This window comes from Phalacrocorax aristotelis, chromosome Z (assembly GCF_949628215.1).
Source record: "Phalacrocorax aristotelis chromosome Z, bGulAri2.1, whole genome shotgun sequence".
NCBI classification, from domain to species: domain Eukaryota; kingdom Metazoa; phylum Chordata; class Aves; order Suliformes; family Phalacrocoracidae; genus Phalacrocorax; species Phalacrocorax aristotelis.
In genome coordinates this window covers 62,257,675-62,282,529 of record NC_134311.1, presented here as the reverse complement: position 1 = coordinate 62,282,529, position 24,855 = coordinate 62,257,675, and the positions used below count along the sequence as shown (strand labels likewise).

At 42.9% G+C, this 24,855-nt stretch overlaps 1 long non-coding RNA gene across 1 annotated transcript in view; it reads right to left on the bottom strand.

The window, feature by feature from the left end:
* Positions 1-12,557: 12,557 nt before the first annotated feature.
* Positions 12,558-24,855, bottom strand: part of LOC142050366 (uncharacterized) — a 44,139-nt gene continuing 31,841 nt past the window's right edge. The window contains exons 4-5 of the long non-coding RNA XR_012658002.1: positions 17,284-17,351; positions 12,558-14,067 (exon numbers count right to left, since the gene is read on the bottom strand). This is a non-coding gene — a long non-coding RNA (uncharacterized LOC142050366). The remainder of the gene's footprint in view (positions 14,068-17,283; positions 17,352-24,855) is intronic.

Below are 24,855 nucleotides of genomic sequence, written 5' to 3'. Positions count from 1 at the left end.
TTTATGTGTCAAGCCAGCCATCTGGGAGCTATTCAAATCAATTCAAATAATTTTGTTAACAAATGAAGATAGCAAGTAATTATTTATGGTATGGCTGCAATTCAGAGAGCAGTTGGGTTCCCATCCTGCCTGCTTCCTCTGTCACATGGAAAACTTCATTATGAATTTGTGTGGAGATGCATGAGCAGAAAAACTAACATCCTGGGAATTTACTTTTTAAATAGTCTGTGAAAAGGCTGCTGGAACCCCTCCTGCGACCCTCCGCTCATCTCCTCTGATGACTTTCCCTTGGCCTTGTTCCCTGATTAAACCAGGTGGTTGTGGGAAAGATGGTTTCATGCTGGCTCCATTCTACATTTAGATGTGGATAGAGAGAAGAAGTGATACTATATAAAGTTTCAACTCCAGTAAGAAGTTCAAATCTGCCTCTCATCCTGTAGAACCCTCTAGAGTGCTGCCCTTCCTCCTAAGGCCCCTTCTCCCCTCACACACAGGCAGAGAACATTCACAGTGTCTGAAACGGAGGTCATGCCTAAGCCCCAGCAGCTTTATTTTGCAAGCCCTTCATGTGTAATGTAAAGTACTAATTACAGGGTTTTCCTCCAGCTTTGTCAGAAGAGCACTGAAGGGACAGCTGGGGTCCTTGCTGCAGGGGAATAGCAGAGCTGGGCAGCTGGAAGATCAGCAGAACAAATCTGTGCAAGTCACTGTCTCAGTACTCAGGTGGTACAGCTCTTGCATCTAGGGAAGAAGCAGGGAAAAAAATCTCATAGACTGGGAAAGGGGTACAGCGGGACTGCTCTCTGTTTCCCACTCCCCACAGCTGCTTCTTCTGAGGGAGGAAAAGGGCTCTGGGTATGGCAGGCTTGTCCATACTCCCTGGTGCTCAGTAGGTTCCCAATAGCTTAATTTCTCCCTCATTCAACAGAAAAAGTGGTGGAGTTGTAAAGGACAAAACACTTTGTGGACATCCTTGATAGTACCTGTAAGTGCTCTGTGTTGGCTTCCCATGTGATGAAAATCATACAGTGTGTGTGTGTGTGTGTGTGTATTAAGATGTTCAGTATGTTTTGTTGTCAATTACCTACCTTCTGGCTAAGCTTGAAAGAAAGTTACTTTGCCAACATATCAGTAAAATCATAGAATAGAATTATAGAATCATTTAGGTTGGAAAAGATCCTCAAGATCATTGAGTCCAACCATTAACTTAGGTTGCACAGGCCAGTCCACCACTAAAGCATGTCCCTAAGCACTGCGTCCAAATGTCTTTTAAATATCTCCAGGGATGGTGACCCAACCACTTCCCTGGACAGCCTGGTCCAATGCTTGACAACCCTTTTGGTGGAGAAATTTCACAGAATCACAGAATCCCAGGTTGGAAAGGACCTCAGGGATCATCTAGTCCAACCTTTCTAGGAAGAGCACAGGCTAGACAAGATGTCCCAGCACCCTGTCCAGCTGAATCTTGAAGGTGCCCAATGTGGCCAAGTCAACCACTTCCCTGGGAAGACTATTCCAATGGTGACTGTTCTCACTGTCAAAAATTTCCCTCTCGTGTCCAATCGGAATCTCCCCGAGAGCAACTTGTGTCCATTCCCCCTCGTCATCCCCATGTGACTCCGTGTTAAAAGGGAGTCTCCATCTTCTTTGTAGCTACCCCTTAAGTACTGGTACATGGTGATGAGATCCCCTCTAAGCCTCCTTTTCTCAAGGCTGAACAAACCCAGTTCTCCCAGCCTAGTCTCATATGGCAGGCTTCCCAGTCCTTTGATCATCCTGGTGGCCCTTCTCTGGACCCCTTCCAGCCTGTCCATGTCTTTTCTTATAGCGGGGACCAGAACTGTACACAGTACTCCAGGTGTGGCCTGACAAGGGCTGAGCAGAGCGGGATAATGACTTCTTTCTCTCTGCTGGTGATGGCCTTTTTGATGCAGCCCAGCATCCTCTTGGCCTTCTTGGCCGCAGCAGCACACTGGTCACTCATGTTGAGCTTCGTGTCCACCAGGACCCCCAGGTCCCTTTCCACAGAGCTGCTCTCCAGCCAGGTGGATCCCAGTCTGTGCTGCACTCCTGGATTATGTTTTCCCAGGTGCAAGACCTTACACTTGTCCTTATTGAATTTCATAAGGTTCTTGTTAGGCCACTCCTCCAGCCTATCCAGGTCTTCCTGCAGAGTGGCTCTCCCTTCCGGAGTGTCTACTTACCCACTCAATCTGATGTCATCTGCAATTCTCCTAATATCCAGTCTAAACCTCCCCTGGCACAACCTGGGCCCATTTCCTCTTGTCTTATTGCTTGTTACTTGGGAGAAGAGACTGACACCCACCTCACTACAACACCCTTTCAGGTACTTGCAGAGAGCGATAAGGTCTCCCCTCAGCCCCCTTTTCTTCAGGCTAAACAACCCCAGTTCCCTCAGCTGCTCCTCATAAGACTTGTTCTCCAGACCCTTCACCAGCTTAATTGCCCTTCTCTGGACATGCTCCAGCACCTCAATGTCCTTATTGCAGTGACGGGCCCAAGCCTGAACACAGTATTTGAGGTGCAGCCTCACCAGTGCCGAGTCCAGGGGCATGATCCCTTCCCCACTCCTGCTGGCCACACCATTTCTGATATAAGCCAGGATGCTGTTGGCCTTCTTGGCCACCTGGGCTCATATTCAGCCAGCTGTCAACCAAGATTCCCAGGTCCTTTTCTGCCAGGCAGCTCTCCAGCCACTCCTCCCCAAGCCTATAGTGATGCATGGGGTTGTTGTGATCCAAGTCCAGGATCCAGCACTTGGCCTTGGTGACTCTCAAGATATCATAACATTGTCCTTTATGTAACCTATCCAGTGTCTGCCATGACATTGGGATATATCTTGGAGTGCTGAGAGCAGAGCAGGCTAACAGGCGGTGGCACGTCAGCCAGGGTGTGGCATGACAATTTCTGGGCAGTTCATGCAGAAAGGGCATAGTCACCCTGCCAGACCAAGAGATGAGTTCAATTGGTGGTCATGACCCTCTCAGAAGGAACTTGGCTATGGTACTCATGCAGCAGAAAGCTACGTCCTCTACACGCACCAGAATGGATGTGGCAACGCAAATGGAGCTGCCATAGAAAACGTGCAGCCCCCAGGTGTCAGGCTGCCGGAAGTGCCATAACCTTTTGCTGGTAATGGATGGCAGTAGTGAGAGCGGCTGTGTGAGGTGTGACCAGGTGGACGACCTGCTCAGCATGCTGGCAGGGCTAGGAGAGGTAGAAGAAAGGTTAAGGAGCATCATAGAGTCTGAGAAGGAGGTAGGCTGGTGGAACCATGTTCTGCCCTCCTGAGACAGAAACAAGAACAGCCACTACCAAAAAAAAACCAAGATCAAGGGGATCCTGTGTCCTCCCCCCACCAGGCTGAAGACAGTAGCTTAAAGGAAAGGAGTGAATGGAGGCAAGTCCATGCTCAGGGTGGCAGGCAAACCCCCTCCTTGCACACCTCACCTTCCCAGGTGCCTCTGTACAACAGGTATGAGGCTCGGGATGTGAAAGGCTGGTCAATGGATGATGTGGATGATGGTCTATCAACATCAGAAGTGTAGGGAATCCAGAGCACAGGTATTTTTTTTTCCTTCATCCTTCCAGTTGTGGGCAACGACATTGGAAGAAACAGATGGACACAGTCTGTTAATTGGCGTCACTGATACAATTCGAGGTTTTGCACAAATGGGATGACCTACACGGCACCAGACCTTCTGGCGTCAGATGGAATTCATCTTCCTTAAAGGGGGAAGGGGGTCTTTGCTGATGAGCTAACGGGGTTCATTGACAGACCTTTAAACTAGACTTGAAGGGGCAGAGTGACAAGCTGTGGGATGACATGTCAAGGTTAGAGGGACAGGGTGCCGGTGAGGGCCCTCAGCCTGTTGCTGTGAGACATGTTGGGTACACTGGAGTACACTTGAAGTTTTATGGAGATAAGCCAGGTTCTCCTGAGACACTAGGAGCCAACAGGAGAGCATCAGTCAAATATCTCAGAAACACCTCAGAGGAATTATGGGGTGTTCCTCTAAGAAGGTGACATGGCCAGTAGCCCAGCTGAAGTGCCTCTGCATGCAGCATGAGCAACAAACAGAAGGAATTGGAAGCCACCGTGCTGCCAGAAAGCTAGGACCTGGTTGCCATTACTGAACTTGGTGGGATGAATTCCATGATGGGAGTGTGGCTATCGATGGCTACAGGCTGTTCAGAAGGGACAGGTGAGGCGGGAGGGGTGGTGGGTTGCCCTCTGCACCAAGAAAAGGATAGAGTATGAAGAGCTGTCTCTGAAGAATAGCTATGAGCAGGTTGAAAGCTTGTGGGTAAGAATTAGAGACTGAGGCAACAAAGGGAACCTTCTGGTTGGTGTCTACTACAGGCCATCTGATCAAGCGGAACCTGTTGACAAAGCCTTCTTACTCCAGCTACAGGAAGCATTGTGCTCACAGGCTCTCGTCCTGCTGGGGGACTTCAACTACCCCGACATCTGCTGGAAAAGTAGCACAGCAAGCTGTAGGCAATCCAGGAGACTCCTGGAGTGCATTGAGGATAAGTTCTTAAGACAGGTAATAGACAGACCTACCAGAGGGGATGCGATACTGGACCTGTTGGTTACCAACACAAGTGAGCTAATTGATGACATCAAGATTCGAGGCAGCCTGGGCTGCAGTGATCATGCAGTGGTGGAGATTGCAGTCCTGAGGGATGTGGGTCAGGCAAAGAGTAAAGTCAGGACTCTGAATTTTAGGAAAGCAAACACCCAGCTGTTCAAGGATTTAGTCAATAGGACCCCATGGGAACCTGCCCTCAGGGACAGGGGAGTAGAACACAGCTGGCAGTTCTTTAAGGATGCTTTCCATAGAGCACAACAGCTCTCAGTCCCCAGGTGTAAGAAATCAGTAAAGGAAGGCAAGAGACCAGCATGGATGAGTTGAGACCTGCTGGTCGAACTAAAGGGCAAGAAAGAAATACACAGGCAGTGGAAGCAGGGACACAGGTGTTCTGGGAAAGAGTATAAGGATGCTGCCAGATTGTATAGGGATGGGATCAGGAAGGCCAAATCACAGGTGGAGCTGAACTTGGCAAGGGATGCAAAGAATAATAGGAAGGGCTTCTACAGGTATGTCAGCCAGAATAATAAGGTCAAAGAAAGTGTTCCCCCTCGATGAGCAAGACTGGCAAACTAGTAACAAAGGAGAAGGCTGAGGTACTCAACAACCTCTTTGCCTCAGTCCTCACTGGCAGCCCCTCTTCCCATACCCCTAGAGTCAATGGACCTCAGCACAGGGACTGAGGGAGCAAAGTCCCTCCTACTGTACAAGAAGATCAGGTTCATGACCACTTGAGGGACCTGAACATATGTAAATCCTGACAAGATCCATCCCGGAGTCCTAAGGGAATTGACTGATGTAGTTGCCAAGCCACTCTCCATGATATCTGAAAAGTCATGGCAATCAGGTGAAGTCCCTGGGGACTGAAAAAAAGGGAAATATGGCACCCATTTTTAAGAAGGGTAGAAAGGAAGACCCTGGGAACTACTGACCCATCACTCACTTTTGTGCCTGGGAAGACCAGACTCTCCTAGAAGCTATGCACATCGAGGCACATGGAGGATGGGAAGGTGATTTGCGAGAGCCAGCAAGGCTTCACCAAGGGCAAGTCTTGCCTGACAAATTTAGTGGCCTTCTATGATGGAGTGACTACACCAGTGGACAATGGAAGAACTACAGATGTCATCTATCTGGACTTCTGTAAGGCCTTTAACATAGTCCCCGACAGCATCCTTCTCTCTAAATTGGAGACAGATGGATTTGATGGGTGGAGTGTTTGGTGTATGGGGAATTGGCTGGATGGTCATATCCAGAGGCTAGTGGTCAATGGCTTAATGTCCAGATGGAGACCAGTGACAAGTGGTGTCCCTCAAGCGATCCGTACGGGGACCAGTACTGTTCAATATCTTCATCAGTGACATAGACAGTGAGATTGCGTGCACCCTCAGCAAATTTGCAGATGACACCAAGCTGAGTGGTGCAGTTGACATACCTGAGGGATGGGATGACAATCAGAGGGACCTGGAAAAGCTCAAGAATTGGGCCCAGATGAACCTCAGGAGGTTCAACAAGGCCAAGTGCAATGCCCTGCACCTGAGTCAGGGCAGCCCCCACTATCAATACAGGCTGGGGGATGAAGGGATTGAGAACAGCCCTGCCAAGGAGGACTTTGGGGTACCAGTGGATGAAAATCTGGAGATGAGCAAGCAATGTGCACTCACAGGTCAGAAAGCCAATTGTATCCTGGACTGCATCAAAAGAAGTGTGGCCAGCAGGTTGAGGGAGGTGATTCTGCCCCTCTACTCCGCTCTGGTGAGACCCCACCTGCAGTGCTGCATCCAGCTCTGGAGCCCTCAGCACAGGAAAGACATGGACCTGTTGGAGCGTGTCCAGAGGACGGTCATAAAAATGATCAGAGGGCTGGAGCACCTCTGCTATGAGGACAGGCTGAGTGAGTTGGGGTTGTTCAGCCTGGAGAAGAGAAGGCTGCGGCAGAGACCTTATTGTGGCTTTTCCATACTTAAAGGAGGTTGATAAGAAAGATGGGGACAGGCTTTTTGGTAGGGCCTGTAGTGATGGGACAAGGGGTAATGGTTTTAAAATAAAAGAGGGTAGATTCAGGCTAGATATCAGGAAGAAATGTTTCACAATGAGGGTGGTGAACCACTGGGACAGATTGCGCAGAAAGATGGTAGATGCCCTATCCCTGGAAAGATTCAAGGTAAGGCCAGACAGGGCTCTGAGCCACCTGATCTAGCTGAAGATGTCCCTGCTCATGACAAGGGGGTTGGACTAGATGACCTCTAAAGCTCCCTTCCAACCCAAAGTATTCTGTGATTCTATGATTCTAGGTATTGAATCTTTGTAGCGAAAATGGTACCTGTTGTGTGCTTGCCAAAACAGGAGGTTGATCAAATCGCTAGTGACGCATACAGATGAGGCTCCTGAATTTACTGTTAACAACCAACCACTGGACAACCACTTTTCTGAGCTGTGCTGTGAAGACATTTGAGTTCTGTGCACATCATATTTCATTCAGCTCTTAGGCTCAGATTTTTCTTCTAACTGCAGAATTAAACGTGATGCATTATTAGCTCTTAATAATGTAAATGTGTGAAATGGTCTCACTCTGTAACCCAGAAGGTTAAACAGCTGCCACCCTCTTAACTGGAAGAAGACGATGCCGAGAATTTTCAGAGGTATCAAGATTTAAAAGACTTGATCTAGAGGTTATGAAGTAGTCACTTTGAAGACTTGTTTTGGTTAATTCAGTGTGTAGGACTTAACTGCTTTTACAGCATGTCCTTGTACCTCACCTTCCTCTGCAGCAAGGCAACCACCAGGATTCATCTTTTCCATCTCATGGGCGAATATTAAAGAAAGTGCTCAAGGATGAAGAACTGCCAACATGAGCGAGGCTGCAGAGGCTTTACTGTTCAGTTGCAAAGTGACTTTTAATCTGACTTTCTAAATGCCTGGGTGGTCTTGCCTATTACCGTGCCTAAGAAAAAAATGTTCCTGTTCAGAGACACAGTGAACTTGCATCCTTGTTTTTCCTAACACATTTTAGATATATGGCATCAAGCACCACAAGCCAGCTACTTTCTGATGTCACTGTAGCATAATTTACAATATTGCAGCCAGACTGATTTTGCTATAATCTTTAATCATGTAGGACTATTTGCTGTGTTGCCCATAGGCCTCAGTTATTTACATTTCAGAGACTCAAACTGGATTCCAAATTGTAATTTTGATTTTCAAACAACAGAGGAGACCAAAACAAGTTTAGAGATTCACATTAGATAAGATAATCCCTCATCTGTTTTTTTTAAAGCAGCTGCTATCCTCAGGACAAGACACTTAACTTCTAGAGAGAACATCCAAGCAATGATGAGTCTAGACAGATTTGTGGGACACAGATCTAGAAATTCAGCTAAAGTGTTTCAGTTGTTTGTACTAGCAACTGGTCTAACTGATCATATTTAGGTTGATACAAATTCATTCATCCACATGGCTTTGAATAGTTAATAAGAGATTAATACCAAAATATGTTTAGCCCTCCAATTGTAATTAGCCATTTCCAGATACCTTTTTCTTTTCTGAAAACTTTATATATGAGAGAATAGCAAGGCTGACGAAAATATTTTATGCCTTTACAGGCTTATTCAAGTGACATGAATATTCAGGTGTGAGCTTCTATGTGAGTCCTAGCATCAGCAATGACAACAGGCATTTCAGAGAGCCATGATTGTGCCCAAGTGTGTGCTCACCATCCCTGGGTGAGCACAGGGTCTGTGGAATGAGGTGTCAGGGATGTTTGGGTGAACACCTGCACTGGCTTCATTTTCCAATGTTTTGACAGAAAGTCCCAAATGTCCCTGGTAATTTGGAGAGGTGAAAATTAATACTGCTCCATATGGCCTCGTCCCAAAAATAAATTTAAAAATAATTTATAAATACTGTCTTTACAAGAAACTGTTCTGGAAATTCTGGAGAAGTCGTTTTATGAGGGACATTTGGACACTGCATAAAAGGGACAAGCACCATAACAGTTTCTGTGGCAGTAAGCAAAGCAGGAATTTCAATTTCCTGAACCTTGGCGAAAAAAGAAATACTAAAGAAAGACAAAAACGGGGGATAAAATAATAGGCAGTTTGTTGTAGCTTTAATTCACTAAATGTGAAGGATTTATTGAACTATTTGATTCTCTTTGCTCCAAATGAATTTTATTCCATTGTCACAGTCATTTTGTTTTGTGGTTAAGGTTATCCTGCTAATGAGCCTGCAATTTGATTTTCAGTAATGAGCCAAGGGTCACTCAAAGTGATGTCTGTAAAAAGGTAAAGAGAGGTATGGACACAGCTGAGAAAACTTCCATTAAGATATCTCTCAAATGTTCATTATAATTTATCATTATTCTTCCAGCTCTACTTATGATATAGGTGTAAAAGATAAATAATTTCCCAAAGCCATGACGTTACTGTTCTTTTTTTGTTTCTCAATCATATTATTGTTTTCTGGAGGGCTATTACTGTGAAGTTACAATCAAGAAATAATACATTCCTCTGCCTGAGATAGGACTTTATTAGTGCTTGCTTGTGGTGATATTGAACTATTGGGTGTGAACTGTTCTGTTCAAGTAGTTCATGCTGCTATTTAGCAAATGTGGAAGAATTCAAGGTCTTTTGGAAGAAGACAGATTCTTACCTTCCCATAATAACTTCAGTAGTGCAGATAAATGTTGCCTTCAATTTCTACATGAAACTGAGGCAGAAAAAAGGTGAAGAAAAGGAAAAAGATCACATTTACTCAAAAAGAGAATAACAGACTTGGGAGAATGATAAAATGACACTTAGTATTTGTATTTAGCATCTGGAAAAAGAAGAAACAACAACAAAAGCAAAAATGCAAGAAAACAGAATATGTCCATAGTCCTCACACTGAATAGTATCTTTGCCTGGCAGCAATCTTTCAGAAACCCACAATTATCCAGGCAAAAATCAGTCTTAACAGAACTGCAAATGCACTAGCACTACATATTTTAAAATAATCAGATTTGTCCTTCTTGCCATTCCCACTCCCTCAGAGGGAATTTCTTGTGTGCTTACTTCCCATAAAAAGCAAGGAAAATTTATCAGCTGGACATGTGTAAGTAAGCAGATTTCCCCCTGTCTCAGTCTTTTTCACAGGAAGGAAAGAAGAAATATTGTCTTCACAAGTACAATTCTAGATGTCTTGTTACCACACGTGTATTACTGTGCTAAAAGCTCACACAAAAATGTGTGGCTAGAAACTACCAGTTTCAGAGTTCAGAGGTGTGTCTGACCGTGCTTTGGGATGTTAAAGTGCAGTATCTAAACTAGCCCTATTACTATATCCAGGACACAGATATGCCTGCCTCCTTAATTATTTCTGCCACTTAATCTGTAGTTTATGCAGTGTAAGCTGCAGCATAACTTTAATCAGGAGAAGCTCCAGAATGATGGGGGGGGGGCAGGCATATTTCCTGACATGCTTCTGCCTCTGTATTGCTGCACTGGTGCAAGGAACACCCATAAGAGCCCGTGGGGGCCTGGGCTGTCTTCAGTACGCTTACATTTTCATGCATTCTGAGCTACTAATGTTGGTACTGAGCACAGCCTCAGGGGCCCTTTTATGTCACAGGTTTCTGCAAGGCTGCTGTCCATTCCTGTGGTACATTGCTCTTATGGTCATGTTCTTGAAATTTCCTGAGGCAGTGTTAGTCCTGCCCTTAAAGTGGTTCCTGCTGAAACACCATTTTTTAGTACTGTATTGCCATTGCCTTTAAAGTCTTCTCAGACCTGTCCTTTAAGCAGGAAATATGCTGGTGTGCTGATCTGAATGTAGTGCCTTTAATTGCCCTCAAATTCCTCCTTGAGAACTTTGAGGTATCTCCAGCAAACTGCAATACAGGGGTAGTGGAGCAGAAAGTCAATGTGGTAATTTCATAGGGCTGAGCAAAAAAGGAAAACACTGCCAAGTGAGAGGTGCTGAGTTTTGGAGACTTCATTATTTCCCCAAACTGGGACAAAAAATTATATTCTCTGATACCCTCCTCATGAAAGAGAATATTTGTTTCTAAAAGTGGTATAGAAATGGCTACCTTTGACTTTACTGTTTGCATCTGTTACACAACATATTGCAGAAAAATTGAAGTTGTTATGCTAGCATTGGCATGAAATGTCCTGGCTTCTTCAAACCAAAACATTTCTGTGGTCTCCTGGGACTGTCAGCAGTCACACATTCTTGTTGAGCATCTCAGTTAAGTGTTGCTTAAATAGATGGAAAAACAGATGGAAAATCACTCCCAGAAAATTTTCAGCTGTAGCTAATCATAGATATCTCCTGTTGATTAAGGACTCTCTGACTCCAAGACTTTTTTGGGCTTAATACACTTTCACAAATGTACACAGAAGAGCCTAAGTCCATGATTTGTTGCTCAGAGGCAATTTGTACCACCAAATCACCCTATCACTACTTCTCCCTCAAGACTACAATTTTTTTTCCTTATTAACCTTTGAGCCTGTGAGCAGTTAGGAAGTCGGATGCTTCTCATCCAGGCCAGGATTTCCAGGAAAGACCAAAGATTATGGAGACCAAATATCAGATACTTTAAAATGGTGGGACTTTCAGTGGGTGCTCTGCACTTCAGGACAAGCAAGGTGGCTACACTGAGTCCACAAAAAAGAAAACATATTGTATTCAGCTTTTTAAATTTTGGATGATCATTAATCTGTTGCAAATCCATAATGAATCCTCAGAAGTCATTTAGGCTGTGCAGAAATAACTGAGGAGAAAAAGAAGGCAAGTGCACTGTTTATTTAAACTGACACCTGGTGTATATTTCAACTTTTTATTGCTGCAGGGACCTTTATCCTGAGGATCCCATCACATCTACTGTTTCACACAACGCCTTGTAAACCAAGTCAAAGGTGTTGAAACAACTCAGGCTGGAAAGTGGCAAAAATAGATGCAAAATTTGCAATAATTTCAACCCATGACCTGTCACTGTTCTGCTGACATGGAGAAAAGTAGCTGCTCCAGGAGGAAGTAATGACTTGCAGTCAGAAGAAGAGGTGGTTGACAGCAACCCCAGCAACAGCACAAATTTGCTTTTAGCCACAGCTAGTTCATGTTAAGATATGGTGGCATTCTGCAGGCCCATCCCAGTGCTGTGGGAAAACGTGATCCTGCTTGCAGTGTATAATAACACTGTGCTGTTTCTTAATGCGAGTCAGGCGCATCCAGATTTCTGGCATCAGCTGAGGTTCTCCCAAAAGGTCTATTCTGAGCTCCCTGTGCAATGAAGTAACAGCTGTGCATATGTCAGTGTATTAAAGGTTCTGCATGCTGTGAAACCCAGTCAAAAAAAATTTCTCACAGGATGCCCGTGATTTTATATTTGGAGCTCCAGCAACTCTGCAATGGCGCAAAAGTCTGGTGAGGAGCACAGCTTTGATTTCAGCTGACAAGTAATAGAAGCTTAAGCCAAATTTACCTCTCTTTAAAACATCATTTCACAGATTGCTCTTCACTCATCTTATTTCAGTGACACAGAATTGAAGAGCACCAATTAATGATCAGGAGCTGCCTAATTATGAACTCTTACTGAAATTTAAAATACACCCAAGCAATTAAAGGTTGACTGCTCAGATGCTGTAGTACAGATCACAAATAATGGCATACAGGGAATTGGCTCACATACTGCTATTATTGATAGCATGGACACTTTCTGCACACCTTGAACTGAAAACAATTCAATATAAGCTCACACAGCTCAAGAATGCCTCTTTGAATCTCAGTGTTGATTAAGAAGAGTTCATCCAAACATCAAAACCTTTTTTTCCAAAATCAGTTTTTCCACTGAACAACAGCTTCCTTGATGAACATGTTTTGGATGATGATTGCTCCCTGTCAAAAAGCCTACAGTTTCAAGTGAGAAAAAGCATGTTGTATTAATCTACTGGTAAACTATAATAAATATTTCTAGATGCTTCTGTTTTATTTACTTCCACTCCTCCAGCACATCTTGAGGTGGAAAACCGGAATATCAGCACTGGACACTGCGAGGCTTCACGCAGAAACGGAAAGAGGAAAACTGATCATGCTGCATTTTTATATGTCTCAGACCAGCTCCAAACAGGTAAATTCTTTCAATTCAGAATCCATTTATATCTTAAGATCTCTCCTGTATCTGACAACAGCGATGTCAATTGGGATTGTAAGTTCAGGACATAGATATTTATCTACCAGAATACACATATTTGACCTGGCAAGGAAAGAATAAATTTTATCACTGTAAAGCTGATTTTTTAAAATGTCATCTAAGGTCCTTGAGATCTATGATTAAGGTAAATATTTGCCAAGAAAAAATAATATTGCTGGAAAGGCTGAATTCTAATTAAAAAGAAACACTTGTGTTTGCATTTCAAAAAATTTCTTCATCAGTATTGCTCTGTTCTCACCCAAAAAGGAGAACAATAAGGTCTACCGGTAGGTATGTTACTTAACCTTCAGAAAAGCTCAGATTTCAACTACACCCATTTAATGATACTTGAGGATCAGAATAAACCAGCTAGGACTTAATTTTCTAGCAATCAAAAGCCATTTTTTGTTTAGTCTACAGCAATTAGTAATACACTATTTTTAATCATCAGTACCATCTCCCTCTGGCTTCTTACAAATCAAAAAATAATCAAAATGCCAAAGCCACTCTTATAACAGTTCAAACTGAATGAGTTATCAACATTAAGGAGCAATCCATATTATTAATTACTGCTGCAGTTTACAGTTAAATGCAATGAGGGCTGGATACTGGCAATGTTACCCATGTAAACTGGACTAATTTAACAAATATTTATTTCCAAAACTTGACCAACAGTGAAAAGTTCAGATCAGCAGCATTTTGTCACATAGATAGAACCTGATTTAAAAGCTGTTAACAGGGTGCCAGATGTAATATCTCACTGTATCTTGCACAAACACCATTTTACCTAACAATCCATAAACAGGGTACCTTTAGAAATAAAAAAGTAGCTTCCAGAATATAAAATGCCAAGAAGGGCAGTTTATTATTGTTACAAACATCTTATTAATGAGGAAACTCAAGCATGATGTAAATGACTGTACCAATTCGCTGTCAGATATAGGATATGCCATCCAGAAATGTTCCCTTGTTTCAGCCTAGTGATAAGGTAAGTGGATTTATATTTCTTGCTGACAGTATTTATTATTCTTTATGTGTCCTTCTCACCTACAACCCTCCAGAAGTATTCAATTACAGCAACACAAAAAGAAAAGTAGAATATGCTGACTTCCATTTGGATTCCAGTCAGTGTTATCAGCTTGGTCCAGATACAACTTTAATTTCCTATCCAGTGCTATGCAAGTAGAGAAGTTGTACAACACACCTCTTCTATTGGAGTAACACGACCAAACTCTCCATCAACAGTGGGATGTCAGCCCATCTGGAAAGTTGTTTACAGGGCATCTGAAAGGAGGACAGAGAAAAAGGACTGACTTATAGGAGGCAGATTCATAAACAAAGACCCAAATATAATTGTTTCAGAAGGAACAGTGCAAAACCTAATCTCCCTCCCAGGAATTTGTGCAGCCAGTACTTATATGTAGCAGATAACCCTAGCTGACCTTTCTAGCATTCAAAGGGTAATAGCTTTGCTGAGATGAACCAGTATTGAACAATTTTTCCAGTGCATCAGGGAAAACAAACTCTGGTTGACACTATGTCAGCTGGCTGTCTTCATCTTACGCAGCCATGGCAGAAGCATATGAACAGTTGCAAGCAAATGCCATGCTGCTTTTGTTCAAATTCCACTACCTCCTTCCTTCATTATATCTGAGCAATATCTTGTTCTAAACCTGTCTGATGGGGGATGGGAAAAGCAATTAACCTTCAAAACTCTGGTGTTGTGGTGTAATTAGTATCCCCCTTTCTCCCTTCATGACCATTTCAAATGCATGCTAATTAAACCTCTTTAGTACCTCGGGATTTAGTTCTAACTTATTCTAATTCCATTTCAGACACAGGTAAGATTTCTAATGCCAACAGTGTAACTATTTCTCAGTCGTTTGCGAACCCCAAGCACTTCAAAGCAGAAGAATTAATAGTTAACTCCCTTCTAAACCTTATGTGGCCTAGGATATTCTTTTTATTAGATACAGGATAACGCATATTTTATTACAACACAATTACCTGAACTCTGGCTCAGAGCAAGAAACCACTAGTTTTCTTACAACCTCATAGAATAAACATATTTCCCTCTGAAAGAGAAATGAAATATGTACCTATTGCTCAGCCTCAGCTGTATCCCCAGACACAAGCCCATCATATGCCTTCTATGTTTTTATTACTACTATTTTTGTATTTTGGGAAATGCCCAAAACAAGCACTTCCATCCCTGCCTTGGTAAGGTTTTGAAGTGGTGAAAGCTGACTTGACTGACTTCTGTGTATGGGGCAAATTAACAGGTCCACACCACAGAAACTTCTGATCTCTAAAAATTTAAGTGTAGCCACTGTGCCATATTAATAACTGTTATTTGATATGAAGGTAAATACAAGCTTCCTGACTCTAGGAGCCCCTCCAGAAAGCAGTTTCTGTGAGAGCTGAGCATTCTGAATGAAAGGGATAGTCAGTTTCTTAATATTGTGTTACTGCAGTTCCACTGTTCTTTGCTGAACAAAAGGGGTTAAAGGGAAAGATACCTACAAAAAATTGACCAGGCAATAAGAAACATTGTTCTGTGACTAACGTAGATCACACAGAAGCATCTGAACTTAGTTGCTTGTCTCGGGTGATTTAATGAGCTAGTCCTACAAACACACCTTCCCTTGAAGCAGATGGCTTGGGCACACCCACCGCTGCTGCAGGTGTGGGATTTGTAGGCACCTCCAGTGAGCTGAAAGCTGGGCAGAAGTGGGTGACATCTGCAGTAGCTTGTGTTGAATGTCACTCTTGAAATGCAAGTTCAACAAAGCAATTCTACACCGTGGGGAGAAATAGGGGTGTCCCCATGTGATGAGTCCCTAGAGACACAAATGCCGTGGCAGCATGTCATTGTCCATAGGCAAGCATCATTGCACCTCATAATAATCATAATGAAAAAACTTTTCATCAGTAGGTCTTAGGAATGCAGCAGCATCATATGTATCCAGGCATAAGGAGCTAAAGGGACTGGACCGGGTTGGCAGGGCGAGGAACAGAGTCTGGAGAGCCCACATTTCTGGTAAACCCTCACTTTCATGTTGGCCACTCAACCACATAATTTCCTTCATCTGGGGGTTAGATATTGGTGGCAGAAGACTGCAGAGTTCATGTATGCACTTATGGTTGTCACCTACATCCTTCCTTTCTTATTCAAACTTCCAAAATATGCCTGGCAATGGTCAGATATCAGTGCTTTACTTCCAAGGTGTTTGTCTATGGCTTAACAACTCCTTGTCCCTGGTTTATAGCACCCTATCTCAGCTTATTACATGGAATGACGTTTACAGCAACCTTTTACAGAAACACCGGCTGCTTCCTCCCACTCATAACTAGGTGCACCTCAAGGCTGAGGCTGCAATGTGCCTAAGACAATCTGCACCACAGTGCTCATTTTTGAGGGGTCAGAGGCAGGTTCCCAGGTCCTCACCATATGACCCTTCCTCTGTTGATATATGGGAGCTGGGTCCAGGTATGCGGGACAGAACAGCTTAGATGATTCAGCATTGGACTGCAGGATAGAAAATTGAAGCCTCTCCGGAACTACCATGCAGCTGCTGAGGGAATTGCAAAATGGGGGGCAAGTGGAGGGGCTCCAATGTCAGCCTGGCATAAAAACCATTTCCCTGATGTGCCCTTTTGATGTACAGGATTCTGGCTCCCAGTGCCTGTGGCATGCCTGCCTTTTCAGACCGTGCTTCCCCTGCTTTGCTAGTGCTCTCTCCAGCACCCCTTCCCCTCTGTCTTGCATTTTTTTACCAAGCCAGATGCAAGTTGCCGTTCTCCATGTGAGGACAAACCACACATCTGAGGAGACAATTGCTCCCTACAGATTTACTCGCACTGCCAGGAAAACAGTCCTTTGCAGAAGGGATTTTTCAAAACTTGGTGTGCCTATGCCAAAATGCCTTAGCAGATTCTCTCCTCTTTACTTCTCTGCTGAACTAAATACATTGCTGGAGTCTGTTACTGTTGGTTTTGGGGAAGCCATGAAGTAAACTAGATAACTGAAGCCATAGAAGTGGCAAATATCGTGTGTCCTATTCACCTGTTCTTCCTGCCCTAGGAAGGATGTGGGTTGATCTTGAGAGTAAAGACATCAGATCAGTTCTGTTTCTTTCTTTTCCCAAAATCAGCTGCTAAGTGAAATAACAATGCGTGCACAGGAATACTAACAGAGCTTTGTTTTTTCTCCTCCTTAAAAGCCAGCAGCTGCTTAGTGTTTCACAGAGCAATATAAGCAATGTGACATTTGTGGCCATTCACATGCATTGATTTGTTTTGGTTTATTGTGTTCTCAACTGAATTTTAGTGCTTTACGACTGGAAAAAAGCCCAAAGAATATTAGAATGATGACATTGGTAGGAAGAAAAAAAATCAAGTAAATAAATTGTGAGTTAATAGTTCTATGAAGTGACTTTGCTGATGAGATTTAGAGCAAGATGATCTTAGCAAGCAGGATGTTGTGTTAGCTGTGCAAACCTTTTCTGTGCTCATATACAATCTCTTCATAGTTGGGTGGAATCTTCTTTCCACGTTTCATGGAGAGACTGATTTATAGGTTGAAAAGAAGATTAGTTTTTCTAAATTGCATAGCATTTAAACAAAAACATTTCAGTATTCCAAATCAGGTTTTCTGTTTGCTTAGCAAGTATTTTAAACTCTTCTTTAATTTCTAGATATTTTTTATTTTGTGAGATTCACTTCATTGCTTTCTTCTTCAGAACAGATCTGTCCTCCCCTTGGACTGTCCTTTATTACAGATTGTTTGGAAAAACAAATAATTAAAGATGGGGAGGGGGAAATGAGAGGAGTTGGTATCATGTCTTCAGTTATGGTTTGACCTTTCTAGCTTCATATGTTTCTTGAGATCCCATTTACTGTAGTTAGTGTCTCTTGAACAGACCCTTGCTCATCATAGCTCTGCCTCCATGAGTGAGGAAAAGGCACATTTCTATGAATATCCAACTAAAACCACTTCCAGAATCAAATGGTCGGTGCCCTGAATTGTCACCTAGCAAATGCACTGTCTCTAAATCATGTCATCATTTCACCGTATATGTAGATTTAATAGCAAAGGGAAGCTGAGGGAAACCTAAACAGATCCCACACCCCTTCCCTTCTTCCCTTTGCCCTATTTCTGTGCTTCCTCCTGGTCATATAAGCCAATGTAAAAGCGCATCCTCTCTGCTCCCATGTCAGTCTACTCATGTTGTGCCTGTGTTCATTCAGTCCTCATGCAACAAACACCTCAGGAGTTTGGGTCTCCAAGGTATATCATGCAAAGCAGACTCAAGCGTCCTTTTGTCTTTAAATTGGTAAGACCAACATTAGCTGTCAACAAGCCTGTCACATAACCTGTGTTCTCCACAATATGAGTCACTGCAATAAGAGTGGGCTGGAGACCAAAATGAAAAAGGAAGATATGCTGTAATGTTCACAAACTAAAGAAAAGCTGACATTAGTGCAACTTCTGAACAGTACACTTGCAAGGGATTAGGCAATCACTGACTTTCACGGAAATGCTTCTGTGGTCCCTATTTCACAAATGCCCCACAGAAGAAGAAGTGGATTTATATTGGCCAAAGAGCCATGGAGGAAAGTGTGGCTCCCAGTTTGTTTACACTTAGCACAGAAAGCTGCTTACAGGGTTGTAAACTGAAGATATTTCCAGTAATGCTGCCCCCTCAGCTATGAAAGAATTGCAGAGCTCCAGACCTCACTGGAGCTCTCTTGTTGGATCCTAGTTAATGTACTGGCCCAGCCACTTTCTAAGCTCTGTTTATAAATTCCCTGTTATAAGATTAGCAGTGCACAGCAGACAATATATTTTGAGAGGATTATTTTTTGTAGTCAGCTTTTGGACTCATGTTTTACAATACCATCCAGGCATGTCAGAACAGGACAGTACTTCCTATCATTTCCTATTATGCCAAAAGTGAACCTATTGATATAAGAACAGCACTATATGAACTATTTTTTACTGATGTACCACGTAAACAGCCCTTCACAAGGCTGAGGTGGGGAGCAGAGGAGACTATTTACTTTGACCCAGTCTAAATGGTATTTTTTCATAAAGGAATCTATGCCTCCAACAACTTCTGTGACCATAAAGGATATTGTGGGCATTATATGTTTGTATTATGGTAGTGAATAGAGGTGCCCCAATGTGGGAGTTGGATGTGCTCATTGCTCATCTTCTGTGCTCCAAAGCACTTCCATCTGATTACAAACAAGATGCAGAAGTGATTTGGTCCACTGCTAGCAAAAAGGCTGACTAAACAAGAAAAAAACCCACATGCACAACCATAAAGGGCTCAGGGAGATGGCTTTAGCCATACTATATTAAAGCAGTATTTTGCTATAATCCTGGAAACTGTGGCTTATCAACGAATATGGTATAGTCCTTTCTCTTGGCAAAAATGTTACAAGAAAATTAATTTACTTTCTGCTTCCCACTTCCTTGAAAGAAAAGATCACCACTCTTATAATACATTTCAGACATGCATAACATTTCTATCTAAATATCCCTATCAATAACATTCCACATATTTGGGATGGACCACCATTTCCTTCTAAATGATGGTCCTACATGTAGAACTTCTTGTGTGTTCTGGTGTATGCTAATATCAACATGTAGGGTAAGCAGGTACTGCCTGAACGCAACATGCAAATACAATTTTTCCAAGTTTACTTATCAAGCTGCTTACCTGGCGTGTGTTCCCATGGTCTTAGATTGCGAGCTTCCCAAGTCTGGGACAGTTTCACGTTACTCATTTGGCTGTGTACGTTATGGCCCTGAGTGCTGCTGGGAGTTCTTAAACCCAGAGAAATAAACATGGAGATGAAAGTTGTTGCTGCCACTGCTGACTGAACTTCAGTGTCAGTGGGGAGTGTCATACCCCAAACCAGCAGTTTGAGCTCAGATGAGGACAATTCTTGAGGGAAAGAATAAAGTGCTGGTGTGTCTCTACAGGACCAGACAACCACAAGTCCTCTACCAGGAGAACTTCACTTGTTCTGGGTGAGTACATACATCCCAGCACTGGACCAAGTAAGTCCTTAGGAAATACACAGGCTGTAAATGCTTGGAAATTTGATAGGTTACCATGTGTCCTAATCTGATGAAGTTGTGTCCTGTCCTGGTAGAGAATCTGCCTACCTTCCAAAATCTCACCTGCTCAGGAGACAGGATGAGATAGATTATTTTCTTATGAAGTCTAGAGGATAACTTTCTATTTTCTATTCGTTCACAGTGTTCTGACTTCTCCTTTGCCCTTTCTATCCACTTTAGTCTCCATGTGCTATTACTCTTGTCAAAGTGCAGTTTTTTCTTGTCATGGTTTAGCCCCAGTCAGCAACTAAACACCACACAGCTGCTCACTCACTCCCCCCACCCCTGTGGGATGGGAGACTGAATCAGAAGAGCAAAAGCAAGAAAACTCGTGGGTTGAGATAAGAACAGTTTCATAATTAAAATAAAATAGTAATGGTGATGATAATAATAAAAAAGAATATACATTACTATTAATAATAATTAATTAATAAATAATAAAAATAAATTGAAAATAACAAGAGAGAGAAATAAAGCCTGGGAAAAAACAAAACAAAACAAAACAAAAACAACCCACAGGCAATGCAACCACTCACCACCCACTGATCAACACTGCTGGTCCCCGAGCCATGATTGCTGCCTCTCCCCGCCCAGCTTCCTCCAATTAATACACAGGGCATGATGTCATATGATACGGATTATCCCTCTGGCCAATTTGGATCCACTCTCTTAGCTGTGCCCCCTCCCCTCCTGCTTTATGTGCACCCGGCAGAGCATGGGAAGCTAGAAAAGTCCTTGACTAGTACAAGCACTGCCCAGCAACAACTAAAACACCTGTGTGTTATCAACATTATTCTCATACTAAGTCCAAAACACAGCACTATGCCAGCTACCGTGAAGAAAATTAACTGTATCCCAGCTAAAACCATGACATTTCTTCAAAGGATTTTCTAACATGAATGGTAAAACTTTCTACTAAATTTAAGTCCATAAAAGAATTGTTAGGTTATATATATATGCAAAACCAAAGCTTAAATGCATAATGATTCATCTACTGCTGTGCACACCTTCAAATTAGAAGTGGAAACATGAAATACAGAGAGCAATTACTTGATGACTAATGGAGACTAATGATTTTGCTGCTACAAGACAAGAAAACAGTTTTAATGTCATCTCAGTTTCAAATATACTTCGCACACCTACAACTTGTCAGTTGAAGCTTGCCATGGAATGAATTACACATTGAAAGCTGGTTGAAAGGTATCTTGGAGATCCCAAAGTGTATGTTCCTACTAAGGGTATTTGAGGTGAGCAGCAAAATAACCATTCATAAATCCAATTCCAAAGTAAGTCTTCAAATGTTAAAGGTTAAAACAACAGAAAGTTGTATTTATGGACTTGCAGATAACCAGAAACAGTGATGTAGAAATGAGTGAACTGCCTTTATTCATGTCAAAAGAAAGTTTATAACAATGTCCTAACAATGATTATTTAAATGTCAGTGCCATTTACTAATTTGATTAAAACTTGTATGGGAAGTGATCTCATTGTGAGTATCTGCACATTCTTCTGTGATTGACATTTCATGTGGGGGCCTGGAATGAGAAGAGGTTTGGGGAATGTAATCTCCCTCCCATCATCTAAAGGAGTAAAAGTTGCAGCAGTGGTCGAGGCCTTGAGGGGAAGCAAGCCCTGTTCTTTTAGCAGAGCATGGGTATTGCATTTGAACTGCTACACAATCTGATCCAAAAGGCGTGTTACTGTCGCACTTCAAACAGGTGGAGGGAGCTCATGAAGCATACAAAGCTTGGGATTGCACTGCTATCTCCTGTAACTTTTCATATGAACAAGATTTACTTCTTAGCATGGTCAGATCAGTGAAGCCAAAGCATCAGTGTGCAGTACCTGCCTAAGAAGTAAGGCAATATTAAGGATGTACTACCAGTAGGATATACGCTACAGATGTTACAGGATCTTGAGTGCATTGGCAGCACCACCTTTTGAATGTTCATCACAAGAAGTGCAGCAATGGACAGAGTTCAGGGAAATTCCTCAAAAATTACCTTACTGAGAATAAGAAATGAATAAACGGGAAGGACTAAAAGGATTTCCAGCTAATAAGTACTGTAAAAATACATAGGAAATACAGGCTCAGTGACAGAGCAAACTGTCACCTCACTGATCTCATGTGTTATGTTTCTACTATTTTCTCTTCACATGGTAGATAAGGTAAAGAAAATCATAACACGTTGTGTTGGAAGGGAAAATGGTATATTAAGGCAAGTTTGAGCCTTTAATGCATGAGGTCTCGGTTTTATCCCAAAACAGAATGAAAAACTGTATGAAGAAATTTTGAAATCCTTGATGAAATTGAGTTCTCTTCAAGCCAGCCTTGCTGCCCATAATCCCTGTGCCAGGAGCAGCCAAAACGCTATGAACACAAGAACAGTTTGCATCCAGGTGGTCAGAGAGCCAGGAGCATATAATGAATAGCTTGTCTGAGCCAAATGAAAAACAAGGGAGAGTTTAAATGAAAAGTCACCTGCATGTTCTGCTCTCCTCTTCCCTTTGATCTCTGGATGATGTGCAGGCCAAGACAGGCTCTTTTTCACAGGATTCAGCAGAAGGTATCAAGGCCCTACTTCAGCTGTCCCTTTTCTATAGTAAAAAGCATAACAGCTAAAGTAGCCTGGTGCTTCTGGGACTGTACCACATTGCAGACCATTCCATGGAATGGGTAGTTAGGAGAAACTCTGTAAACTGACCCAGGAGAAATATAGACCCACTGTCTGAAGTTGCAGAGGTGGAGTTAAGAAAGACAAAACCCACCTGGATTTGAAACTTATGAGTGAGGTGAAGGGTAACATGAAAGGATTCTGCAGATTCAGTAGCAAAAGAAAGTCTAGGGAAAATATAAGCCCACTGCAGAATGAGGCCGGGGACCTGGGGAGAATGAACACAGAAAAGGCCAAGGTGTTCAAGGCCTTCTTCACCTTGGTCTTCATTGGTTAAACCTGCCTTCATCAATTGCAGGTCCCTGCGACCAGTGGGGAAGTCCAGAGCAAGAAAGACATACTCTTGGTGGAGGAGGGTCAGGTTAGGGAACTGTTACACAAACTGGACATATACAAGTCCATGGTGCCTGGTGGGATGCACTCAGAACTGCTGAGGGCCGATGTAATTCCAAGGCCTCTCTTGCTTATCGCAGAAAGGTCATGATGACTGGGAGAAGTTCCTCTGGGCTGAGAGAAAGCAAATATCACTCCTGTCTTCAGGAAGGGAAGGAAGGAAGATCTGGAGAAATAGAGGCCAGTCAGCCTCACTTCCATCACTGTGAAACTGATGGAGCAAATAAACCTATAAACCATTTCCAGACGTATGAAGGACAAGAAGGTGATTGTGAGTAGTCACCATGGACTTATGAAGTGGAAAACTTGCCTGGCCAATATGACATCCTTCTACAATGAGGTATCTAGCTTGGTGGATGAGGGAAGAACAGCAGATGTTGTTTACCTCGACTTTAGTAAGGCCTTTGATACCTTCTCCTGTAACATCCTCATAAAGAAACTGAGAAAGCACAGGATGAGTAAGTGGACTGTGAAGTGGACCAAAACCTGGCTGAACTGCCAGGTTCAAAGGATTGTACTCAGCAGTACAAAATGTAGCTGAGGGCCAGTCAGTGGTGGGGGACCCCAGCAATCAATACTTGGGCTAATACTCTTTAACATCTCCATCAATGACCTGGACAATTGGGCAGAATGCACCCTCAGCAAGTTTGCAGAAGGTACAAAACTGGGAGAAGTGATTGATACACCACATGGTTTTGCTGCCATTGAGTGGGCCTCAGCAGACTGGAGAAATGAACAGAAGGCAACCTCACGAAATTTGACAAGTGAAATGCCAAGTCCTGCACCTAGAAAGGAAAAACCCCTGTGCTCCAGTACAGAATGGGGGTCAACTTTCTGGAAAGAAGTTGGCAGAAGAGAACCTGGGAATCCTGGTGAATAACAAGCAGAACATGAACCAGCAATGAGCCTTTGTGGCAAAGACAGCAAACAGCATCCTTAGCTGCATTAGAAAGAGCCTTGCCAGCCCATCAAGGGAGGTGATACCTCCCATCTACTGAACACTGGTGAGACACATATGGAGTCCTGTGCCCAGTCTACTACAAGACACATGTGGACATACTGGAGTGTGTCCAGTAAAGGGCCATGAAGATGCCTGAAATTGGAGCATCTGGCATACAAGAAGCTGAGAGAGCTGGGACTGGTCAGCTGGAGGAAGAGAAGCCTCAGAGAAACTTATCAGTGTGTATAAATACTTAAAAGCAGGGAGTAAAGAACAGAGGCCCAGGCTCTTATCACTGGTATCCAGTGAAAGAATGAGAGGCAATGGGCACAAACTAAAATATAAGACCTTCCAGCTAAACATAAGAAAAAACTTGTTTTTATCTAAGAGTGATCAAGCATTGGAAGAGGTTGCCCAAAGAGGCTGCCTTTATCCTTGAAGGTATTAAAACCTGGCTGGACATGGTCCTCTATTGACCAAACAAGACTGCCCTCTTGTTTGAGCGGGGCATTGGACTAGATGATCTCCAGAGGCACCTTCAGCCATTCTATGGCTCTATAAAATGAGCTGAAACCTGTACAAATGACCCTTGACTATTGATAGATTCCGCTTCCTGTTAAAATTGCTTAGCACCTTTGCATCTTTCACTGTTGAAAGAAAGAGATTAAAAGATTATTTCTTGAACTGGATGCAAGTCATCTTGATCCCAGAGATCCCAGAGGGTGTGTTTGTGGGGTCCCTCAGGAATATTTAAGGGAGTTATCAATATTTAGTGTCAGTGGCTGAGGGCAAGTTTTGTTCATTTAGACTTTCTCTGGTCTATTGTACTTCTTCAAATTCAGAGCCCCAGACTTCTTCAAAGAACAGAAGATTTTCTTCAGTCCAAAATAGAATGAGATTCTTAATATTTCTGGTCCTATAATCTGGTGACC